General features: G+C 31.7%; 1 long non-coding RNA gene across 1 annotated transcript; it reads right to left on the reverse strand.

Annotated features, from left to right (window-relative positions):
* Positions 1-1,393: 1,393 nt before the first annotated feature.
* LOC143583164 (uncharacterized) lies at positions 1,394-2,586 on the reverse strand. The gene is made up of 3 exons (XR_013144111.1): positions 2,415-2,586; positions 2,162-2,323; positions 1,394-1,617 (listed from the first exon to the last, which is right to left on the reverse strand). It is a non-coding gene; the product is annotated as an uncharacterized LOC143583164 (long non-coding RNA).
* Between the last annotated feature and the right edge of the window lie 9,477 nt (positions 2,587-12,063).

Below are 12,063 nucleotides of genomic sequence, written 5' to 3' on the forward strand. Positions count from 1 at the left end.
GACCCTCTTATTACTAATTTTAACAAATTACAAGAAATATAACTCAATCTAAGCTAGTACATCCAAATATGAACCATTTAACTTGTAATAAACTAGTAATTTACCCGGAGCCTTGCGCCAGGGCAGTTGTGGCATTTTCATGAATGCTGCAGAAAGTACGCGGCTTTTGTGAGTATATGTAGAAAATGCAAACATAGTAAGATAGAAGTGGTCCGTTGTTTGTCCAGTTTCGTCTTCAATCATGGTTGACAAGCAATACCTGCATGGATATGCAACGAAGAATTAAGTCACAAAATGGAGTGAAAGTGGGAACAGTTAGTTCAATTTAAAGGCTGTATTCAATACAAAAAGGTGAATTTAGATGCTATTACTAAAAGGTGGATTCAATGTTGCCGACTTGTAGTAAGGAAACTTTTTTGCAAAAATAAACTGCTTGTATTATAGTTATTTTTTATCCATTACTTATTAACAATTATACTTTGGTCTTTCTTTAAAGCATTGTAGTCCGTTAACAATTCTCGAGCACAAGGCAGTTGTGAGAATTTTAATCATGACCCAAAGTAAGACATGAAATAATCATGCTTTGGGTTGAGATGACATGTAACCCGATTTATCAAACGGGCCATGTTCAGCAATGTTATTAATAGGGAGGCTTTTGACATTTGAATGGCGTCATGAACGATGTCATGTTCCTCACATTTGTAATGGAGTACCACACTAGCAAATGAAGTTAGTGACCTATGTTAATAACATTTACCTTTTACTAAGAAATTTTAGTGATTAGACGAACGCGAGGTGAAAATGAACCTGCACAACATCACACAAAAAACGAAGATAAAAGCTCATGAGAGTAACAAAAAAACCCATAACAATACTCCTATAATTGTCGACAACCAGATCATGAACTTCTGAATCCGAGACGTTTATTGAACGTGGATCAGAATCTTATTCCCTTCTGGACCTTTTTCTTGAAGACTCGAGGTTTGCTAATGTCCATAGACATCTAAGACATTAGTTACTTAAAAGTCGTCATTCTAAAAAAATAAAAATAGAAAGTATGGAGAAGCAGTTGAATTCTTGAAAAGGAAATATCGATAATATGAACAAATTACTTGAATCAATTAATTCTTATTTGATTAATACTCAAGAGCATGTAAGAAAACAATAATTAATGAACGGTATATTTACTTACATCATCTAATTGTTGCAAATTAATAATAGAAAAACATTTGATATTAAAAAGGGGTGTGTAAAAATACCAATATACCCTCTCATATGCCACGGAAGTTCAGTCCGTTCTAGACCTCCAAAATGATTGGCCGGCCCTGCTCTATAACCCGAACCATTTTTTACCCGATCCATTTTGTTCATATCACAATGGCTAGTGATACAACATTAAAGCTTTGAATAAACAACTATCCTTTACCAAAATCTAAAAGCATATTTGTTTCACATAAAAAACTACTACATTAATTCTATACTACACATTAAATAGCAGACATAATCAATGCACACATAAACAACCAAAAATACACAACCTTAGTGGCTAAATCTGAAAAGCTTACCTTCAATAGCAGTGAAGAAAGCACATTGGATGAAATCTGTTAAGATCAGAACCTGCAATAAACAACCAAAAAAATATAAACGTAAGGCAAGCTTCAAACCTCTAATATGATAAATACAGTTACCACCTATACATATAACCAAATCTCTATTATTAACCTTAATATAAACCCATTATAAAAAATTAGCATAATTGCATACAACTTGATACATATCACTAAAAATATGAACATTGAAACAAAAATTTAAGCACGCTTAAATAAGCCTAAGTGTCAAAAGAAGCTACATATGTCAGATGCTTCATACAAACACAACAACATAAACCGAACACTAAATTATGAGCTAATGTCGATAGTGCAGTAGAGTCCACAAACTACCAGAGCATAAAAAAACGCCAAAGCATAGCGTAGGATAGTTATCGTATCATCAGCATTATATACTCACATCCTTATCAAATAAACTAATAACGACTATCATTAGCCTTGATCCAGCAAATACTTAACATACAAAGAAGACATATGACACCTTAATAAATATAAAAAACAAAAACATCCATTAGTGATACAAAGGAACAACAATTACAACAAAAATTACATACTCTGATCAGATTCGAGTAGTTGGGTCGATTAAGTTACGAATGAACTGCGTGAACTTCGCTGATGTCACAACAACAACGACCGGTGCCTCTGTGTTTTGGACCTCCGATTCATCAAACGTCTGGCGTATCTCGAACCATAAAGTAACTCTTATTGAGTTGTTGCTGTTTAAGAGGAAAAAAAAGTTGTTAGTGGTTAGTGTCTGGGATTCGTAACAAATAAGCAAGATATTTCAGGTGAATTTTGAATTGGTACATGTCATTTTTTATAATAAGGAACCGACAAAATTCATTTGATATCGACTACGTTCATTATGCGAATGCTATGAGCCACCAAGATTCACTAAAATACTGTGATTTTATTGAGACTAAGCCAACAGTCGGCTACACAGCTCACATAACACAAATCATTTGACCTCGTTCTGCTTTACCATATTCAAAGACCACAATAATTAAAGCCCATTAAACCTCTGCCATGAGCAGAATATCAATAATAAAAATGAATATATGAAGTCACATAGCTGCTACCCACCGAGTTAACACAAGCTATAAGCTTTTCTTTGACAATACTTGCTTCCAATTTCTTACCTAAACTCACAAAATAAAGCAAAAAAAATAAAATTACTTTCCAATTACAATTAAAAAGAAGGCTGGAATGGACTATTAAAATTCTCAACAATGTGAAGTTCTTTATGCATGAATCAAATTCGATTCTTTATCTTTTTTTTTCCAGATAATTAACACATAACCCATCTCACAAGACAATGATAAGATACATTGTTATATTGCATTATCAACAAATCACCAAGGTTAGTTCAAACCTGTTTTTCATTGGGTACGGTGATTCGATGTTTCCATTCTGCCCTGTGTTTCGCTACCTAAAGCAATTCAAATAAACTGAATTCAGTTTAAAAGCGAATGACAACTGCATAATTTAATTGAGGAAACGGTGTAGAGATAAGGGGGAAACTAAAGTAAACCCGTAATAACATTCAATCCAAAACAAAATCTATAATAGTTACCTGATTACATAGAACCAAATAATACAAAAATCAGCTAGTTATGGTTATGTCATAAACGTAACTACAAAAGTTAACTGGTAAACAAACATTAAACATACCGAATGGTTTCACCAAATGAGTTGTGTTGCAGTATCATAATCATAAACAGTAAACACCTCAAAGTTAAAGAACTCGCTATCTGTTATATGTCTTACTCCCGTAAATTCCACATCACTATAAAAGGATTGTTAATTAAAGGTCAAAATCATCATAGCAATGCCTAAATGTCAGTTCACAATTCCAAGTATCAGATGTTCTAAAACTTAATTTAAGGATAAAACACCCTAAATCAAAGTATCGCAAATAGTCTAATTGCAAGAAATCGGAAAGAAAATAAGACTAAGTGTTTACCTTCAAGAACAGAATTTTCAGAAGCCTCTAAACGAAACCTTCGAATCTTCAGTCAATCGAATACTCAATACGTCTAACGGAATTTGTCGGCTCCTAGCAATTTCATCTAGAGGAACCGTTGGAATCAAGCATAAGCCGATTGTCACTACGTCACATCCCTAAATTAGAGTGCAGCTTCAATGATGCTTCAGTTTTAGGGGTGTTTGGATTCCTTATTTTGTAGGCTTATAATTTTTCATTAAGATTGGTTAGGTTTAAACCGTCCACAAAGTGTGTTTGAGCCTTGAGGGATTGAATTTTATTCGGTTCTAAGAAAATTAACTATTCTTTAATTTAATTTAATCTATTTCGAATTTGGTCGGGTGGTTAGTTGGTTTACCTTCTTCTATGGAGATGTAAGTTCGATTTTTTTACTTAGGTCGTTTCCATAAATATATTAGTGAATAGACGAATCAGGACTTTAATCCTGGTTTGAACCCGACAGGGGGCGATGGTTTATGGATTTTCATAATGATATTGTGCATCGGTGTGGAAGGGGGGGGGGGTATGGTCTTGCGGCGGTCGAGGATTCCACCTTCGACAGAGTCTTAAAAAGAATAGGTTTACACGTGAGATTATATGTCGTTAAAATAAATATATCATATTGAAATATAAAAAAATTGACATAAAATAGTAATTTATATAGTTAACTAAAAGTGAAACTTTTATTTATTTTTCCTTTTTAAATGATCATCATTTAAGGATGGACCGGTGATGGGTCGCAGGTTTTCAAGTTGAATTGTGTAATGTAACCACAACCCATTTATATAAATAAGTAGTTGATGCTACTTGTATGGTTGAATTGCGAGGTTGTCAACTAGTTTGGGTAATTGATTATTGCTTATGGTCATTAATGGTCAATTAGTGGAACTAATAGTGATTGAGGATCAAATGGTGGTCATTGATAGTCGCCATGGTAAAAAATAGCCATGTATGTTAGGTAGTAGTGATCATAGTAAAATATCAAGATTCATACTAAATTTGGGTGTATATGACCCATTAATGGGCATAGTGGTAAAATAGCGTAGTTCGTACTTGGTAAGTCATAATAATCAGTGATCAAACACAGTCTATGTAGATTAGTCTATGACAACTTGTAACATTCTTGTGGCATGTATGATAAAATACAAGAGTGAGGTCAATGCAGGTCAATCTTGATCAATCATGTAGTAATTAATGGTCAAACAAAGTCCAACAACAACAAACGTACTCTATAAATCCCATAAATAGCAAAAGCTATTGGTAGGGTATGAGGAAGGTGTGATGTAGGCAGATCTTACCTTTATCCATGAGAATAAAGAGGTTGCTTACAAAGAGACCCCCGGCTCCAAAGCATGCAACATGCTTTCATGTTTTAAGTCAAATAAACATAATAATTACTATCAAACGTAGATGTATATGACTAGTTAGTTAGTCGATCTAAACCAAAGGACATTTCACACCGATGATATGTTGGTTTGTTAACCAGTGCCCCCTCATATATAGGTCAATAGTTCAAGTAACATTGTGGCATGTAGAGTCTAGTGCATAGATATCTGTACACATTAATGATAAATAAAATTAGTCTATGTAAATATTGTAAATCAGAGTTAGATTTTAGGGGCCACATACATATCATTTTTATTTAATTTTAGTTTTATTACACACGTAACACTTTATAATTTATATACTTGTTTGATATAAATTTTTAGTTTATATATAATAACGTTATACTTAATATGCATAACATATAACGAATACCGAAAAACTAGAACATTTTTTATATTAGTTTGTGAGATTTAAAGTTAGTTACTTCCAAAATTTCCTCACTTAAATATTTTTCCTCCAATAATTAATTAATTAAATTTTACTCATTAATAATCTCCCTCTAAAATTTCCCTCCAAAATTTACTCATTATTCCCGCTAACACATTAACCCTAAAACGTGTCTTCTTCAAAAAAGTGCTTCTCTTAAGCCGACTTTTGATTATTAAAGCCCCAAACTTTTTCGTGATCAAGGTATAATTGGAGTAATCAGAAGAAGTTTTCGGTAACAAATGAATTCATCTTTTAATATACATATGTACAACCAACCGTGGTAAAGAACATTAAATAAAATAGTCACCATAACTCGATATTCACATAAATGGAGATGTAATTGGATACTTAATTAATTAAATTCCCCACATCCATCTTTTCGATCAAGATGTAACCTTCTTCAATGAGCCATCAGTTAATCAAGATAAAGATGACAACTTTATTGATTTGAAGCAACTTATGATGGATCTTTAAACTGGATTTCATCATAAACGTCTAAAGGTGAGATGAGCATATTATATTTTGCTAAGTAGACAATACTCATTTGATTTCCTTTTTTTTTTTTCCATTTTTGGTTCATAAACAATCATGGAGGAACAGGGGTGAGCTCAGCCCAAATTCTGATCCCTGTTTTCTTAAATATTACCGTACTGAAAAGGCTGGGTTCATTACCGATAATGTAGACAAAAATTTCGGTAAATACCATGACAGGTACCAATATCGTTTGCTCATCCCTACGGAGTACAGTTTGGGCACTGCCTTACCAAAGTCTTGGTGTCGTTAATGGAGGTTTAAGCACATATCCCTTATATGTGTTCTCTCTATAATCTTAGAAAGGACCACATATTATTTAGTTGCAAATGTTGTATATACAATGTGTAGATTAATTTGAATAATAATGTTGCAGATGGAGTCCATTGATAGCACTATTTGCCATGCAACATTATGGTACCCACGAGGTCGGGCACTTGTCTGCAACTGTGGTTAATTTTGTGGCTCTTGTGCATCAGCTCAATCGGATTATTAATTCATTATGTTTAAAGAGATCATAAGTGATTCACTTTTTTTCTCTAAGCAGTTTATATATTGTAGAATGGTTGGAATTTTGTAATTTTTTTTACTTAGAACTCGCTCATGTGAACCAGAAGTAATATTATTATTTGTTATGTTTATCCTATTTTTTGTTTTTATCACTACTAGAAAATGAGGCTAATGCAACTTTCTAGATACAACCTTTTTCATTTATGTTGCATTTGACTATAATGCAACTCCATTCGACTTAAAGGTTGCATTAAATATATAATGCAACTTTTTTCATAAAAAGTTGTAAAATTTTACTGAAATTGTAACATTTTTATTTAGAATGTTGCAAATTTTTACTGAAATTCGCAACTTTTGAAAAAAAACGTTGTAACCTTTTTGCGCACAATCCATAAAAAGAATACAAAAACCAACTCATATCAAACATAGATCGTCCTAATTCACTATAATAGATAACTTTAAAGAGGCCTTGTGGATCTACTTACGTTAAGTTGTGCCAAATCTTTTACCTAATTCAAATTGTAAACTTGAGATTGGAATGGAGTGAATAAAGCTGTTAATTATTTGTTTTATGAGTTTTTATTTTTTATTCCAATAATACGGATATATACAAAAAGAAACTATGTTATTAATAATATAAATTTAATATTATATAAATTGATCATAAATTAGTTGGTTAATGTGAATGAATAAATACGAATAAAAAGAAATGAAAAAAATTGTTAGAAAACCGGTTTGGACTTTGGAGGGTGAGATTCATCCCATGGCGGCAATTTAGCGATTTCAAACCGATATCAGACCTAGGATTAGCGGCAATTATCTTAAAAAAATTTAGTTTCCCTCTCCACTCTCAAACCGCATAACGCAGTTCAACCATTAGCGAGTTGTTGAATCGGTGTTTCAACAACCAGAAGTTGTACGAAGACGTATGATGCCTGACTCTCGTGATTCGTCTCTCGAACGTTTGATTTATGATCGATTCAACCTTCTTGATTCAAGGGTTCTGCTCGAATGTAAGGTACGTTCGACTTTGGATATGTTTTTATCAAACAATTCCTTCTGCTCGATTTATGTTACAATATACTACAATTTGTTACTGTGATAGTGTTATTGAACCTGAATTTTGAATTTTCTGTTCATATTATTACGTGCACACACAGTGGCGGACCCAGAAAATTCTTTCATGGGCAGAAATTTTTAAAGGTCGTTTGTCTATTTACATTCTTCATATAACATATTTTTGCGCTCCAGTTTTGGTCGGGTTAGGTTGGGTTGGGGCGGTCATATAAAAAATAATAAGCAAATAAAGATATATATAGTAAAGTTATATATAATCAACATAAGTACATTAAAAGTCAATACAAATGCATAACTAATATATCATATTTATAAAATTGTTCTTTGCCTGTTTTCATTTTTATATATGTTGATATATAATAAAGTTAACGAAAACTGAAAATGATGTAATAAAACTAAACATCGAAATGTACAATAATAAAGGTAAAAACGTCACAGCCGTATAGTTAGAATTTTGTAAAATAAGAAAATGTATATTGAAAGTTATTTATACTAATAAGTGTTAAATAAAAGCTAAATGATTATTTTTAATTTAGAACTCTTATATATTAATTGTAATTAGTAACCTGCACAAAAATAAAGAATAAGTTTTCGTCATAGTTATCAAATGCGATAAGCGCTCAAAAGCGTTGAGGCTGGGCCTAACGCTTAGGCGATAAGCGCAAAAAAACGCCCGATTTAAAAAAAAAAAGCGCACATTAAAAAGACAATTTTTTAACTAAAATAAAACATCTTAATAAGAAAACATACATTCATTCTTGAAATAGTTCATAGAACAACCAATCACCAAAATCCAAAACATGAAATACCAAGTACATCTTAATACTTAAAAAAACTTAATCATTAATACATCTATCATAATTCAAGTAATTCAACAACTCTATAAGCATTCATTTTAACTGCCAAGAACAATTTGATCTATCCACAATTGAAGCATTAACACATTTATCATAATATCCAGATTTCCAAAAATTAAAAACTAAAACTTAATCTCGAATTTTGAGTATTGTAATTATTTAGTAAGAAGTTAAATAATATTTAATACACATGGGCAGGTTGGGAACAAATTATGGTGCTTTAATGGTAGAGTTTTAGACTTTTATGTACTCCTAGAGAATATGAATATGTTGTTTAATTGATATTTAATATGCATGAAAATGCTGGGAACATATTAATGGGCACATTAAATATCTGAGGCATGCAACTCGCAATTAATGCGCCTAGCGCTTTAAATGCGCTCCATTTTAACAACTATGGTTTTTGTATATTATAAAATACCGGATATACACCAAATACTTTTGAACCTAAAAATGATATTTTTCTATTAAATACTATTAAATACTACTATTATTATATATTGACTTTATATGAACAGTTAAAAAATTGGATAAATTACACACCTTTTCTAAATACTTCATTTCCCAAGAACCCTTTCACTTTCATCTTCCTTATCAAACAAACCTGCAAACTCCACCATTTTACTATCACAATCATCATCATTCTCCATCTCCAATTAACAATATTCATTAACATAGATCCACTGAATTAAGGGGCACTTGCAAAAATTTATGGGGGGGCAATCAAAATTTTCACGTATATATAATACACCGGAAAAAAATATTAAGGGGGGCGGCTGCCCCCCTTCCGAATCATGTAAGTCTGCCCCTGTGCAGCACACAACGTGTTCGATCAAATAACTATGAGATATTGCATTCTTATTGATTGAAATTTAATATGTAACATGAATTGTTGTTCCATATTAGGTGGCTTCAAGTTTGTGAAAATTTCCCTTGCGAATAACAAAACTATACTATTTGCTAGTTAATGCTTATACACTATGATTATTATTTTGGTTATTGGTTATAGATTTGCTGCTTTGATAATGTTATCTAACAATCATTTCATAATGTGACTAAAGCAGTAAAGCACCAAACTACGTTTAAGTCTTAACTATCAACATTAGCTGTCAACTTTGATAAAAGTCTTATGATATTATGAAATGTAATCGGGTTCATAAATGCAAATTTAGGTAGTAATGGCTGGTTGAATAATTTACTCAACTTCGATTAATGGCAAAGGGTATACACATAAACATAAAACAAGTCTTGATTGCCACATATGACCCAACTTGTTCTAAGATTCAAAATTTAAAGCATTTTTATATGGGAGTAGTAAACGGAACAAAAACCCCGAACCGACTAAAACGAAACTGAACCGAAGTATAAAAACGACCAAAATGAAACAAAAAAACGAAATAAAACCGAAAAAACTAACCAAAACGAAACAAAAAAAGCGAAATGCAACCGAAAAGCTAACCAAAACTAAACAAAAACACCGAATCGACCAAACCGAATCAAAACTGAATCGAAATATAAAAACGAACAAAACGAAACAAAAAAATCGATATGAAACCGAAAAACTGACCAAAACAAAACAAAAAAAAGGAAAATGCAACTAAAAACCTGACCAAAACAAAACAAAAACACCAAACCGACCAAAATGAAACAAAAAAACTGAAACGAAACTGAATTGAAATAGAAAAACAACCAAAATGAAACGAAAAAACCAATATGAAACCGAAAAGCTGACCAAAACGAACAAAAAAAAAAGCGAAATGCAACTGAAAAGCTGACCAATACAAAACAAAAACACCGAATTGACCGAAACGAAACAGAAAAACCAAAACAAAATTGAACCGAAATAGAAAAACGATCAAAACGAAATGCAACTGAAAAGCTGGCCAAAACAAAACAAAAACATTGAACCGACCAAAACGAAATTGAACTAAATAGAAAAACGACCGAAACGTAACAAAAAAACTGAATTAAAACTTAAAAATTGACCAAAAGGAAACATTAAAAAGCTAAACGCAATTTAAAAACCGGACCAAAACGAATCAAAAGCACCGAACCAACCAAAACAAAAAAACTGAAACGAAAATGAACCGAAATAGAAAAACGACCAAAACAATACAAAAAACCGATATGAAACCGAAAAATGACCAAAACAAAACAAAAAGCAAAATGCAATAAAAAAGCTTACCAAAACGAAACAAAAAACTGAAACGTAGCCGACCAAAATAAAACAAAATGAATCGAAACGAAACAAAAAAGCGAAATGAAACCGAAAAAACTGACTAAAACAAAACTGAAACCAGAAAACCAAGAAATCGAAACCGAAATCACTGAAACCGAGTAGATACCGAAACCGCCCGAAATGAAAAAAAAACAAAACCGAACCAAAAAAATCCGGTACAAAACGTTTTTTTTTAATGAACGAGGATGACGGGGGAAACATTTTAGTTATTTTACATTTTGCCCCTTTTATTTATATTTTGAGTTATTATTTTTTTAATAGTTCTTTGAATATTTTTAAGGGGTTTTTAATACTCTTTGTATTTCAACCTTCACTTATGTCAAGATGAGTTAGCTTTACCCATCTTGACCCATATCCATTCTAACCCTCTAATTTAAAAATCCATCATGACTTCATATCCATCCTGACACATATCCATTCTAACCCATCACCCAAATCCAATCCAACCCACTCACTTTGCCACCTTATTCCTACTAGTCGTTTACTTTTATTTTCTTTAGAGATCGCTTATCTTTGGTCCAACGGCTTCATGATCTTTATTTTTTTAGACAAAAAGAAGATGGTGGTCTATATGACGGCGATGATAAGTCAAGGATAGAAGCCCCTGTACTTGCTAAAATATTAGGGAGCAGAATATACTGACTTGGAGCTTCAGGTAATGATTATTATAATTTCACTTTACGCATATATAAAATGCAATCTACTTGAAGTCATTTGTTATGTTTGAAAATAGTACCATCATATTTTATGTAGTCCAATCCCTTACTAGAATTTTCCTGTTTTCACAGTTTTTCATGGGCATCGTTTTCACTTGTTGGAACTGCTCAAAACTTGGGAAAAACCATGGAACATCAAAACTATCATTCGTGCATAAATGCCATTGAAATTGAGAAGGAAAATAGTTTCTTGAAATGCAAAAAGGGATTGAAGAGGACCATGGAAAGATAAAGACCGAGTTAGAAGCTATGTGGGAAGAAACAAACAAAAGCTTATGAAACAACTCTCTCTTGGAGGTCCAAGACATAGAAGGTTTTCATTGCTTATAGTAATTGACAACTTCGAGTTGACTACATTGTTATTTTGAGTGTGGATGTAAATGTACACCATAAGATTATCTATGATATTCAACTTATTATTGCTATGAGGTAATTGATATTTTATAATTCTATATAAAAGATCATATTCATAAGAGAACTTTTTTGAAATTGGGAACTATAAGAATCATTTTAGACCACAAAAAACTTAAAAATAAAAAAAAAACATATAATAAAAAAAACACAAAAATGAAAAAAGTAAAAAAACCAAAATTCTTATTTTAACATCCCGGTTTCACTAAATAAAAACTTGGTTTAGCAAATTATATACACATATGTATAATATATATATATATGTACATTTACATGATTTTTTTATACACATGTATATAATTTAAGATAAATGATA

Source organism: Bidens hawaiensis, unplaced genomic scaffold (assembly GCF_021521415.1).
Source record: "Bidens hawaiensis isolate Kalapana, Puna unplaced genomic scaffold, B.hawaiensis_p1.1 tig00032158_1, whole genome shotgun sequence".
In the NCBI taxonomy this organism is placed as follows: Eukaryota; Viridiplantae; Streptophyta; class Magnoliopsida; order Asterales; family Asteraceae; genus Bidens; species Bidens hawaiensis.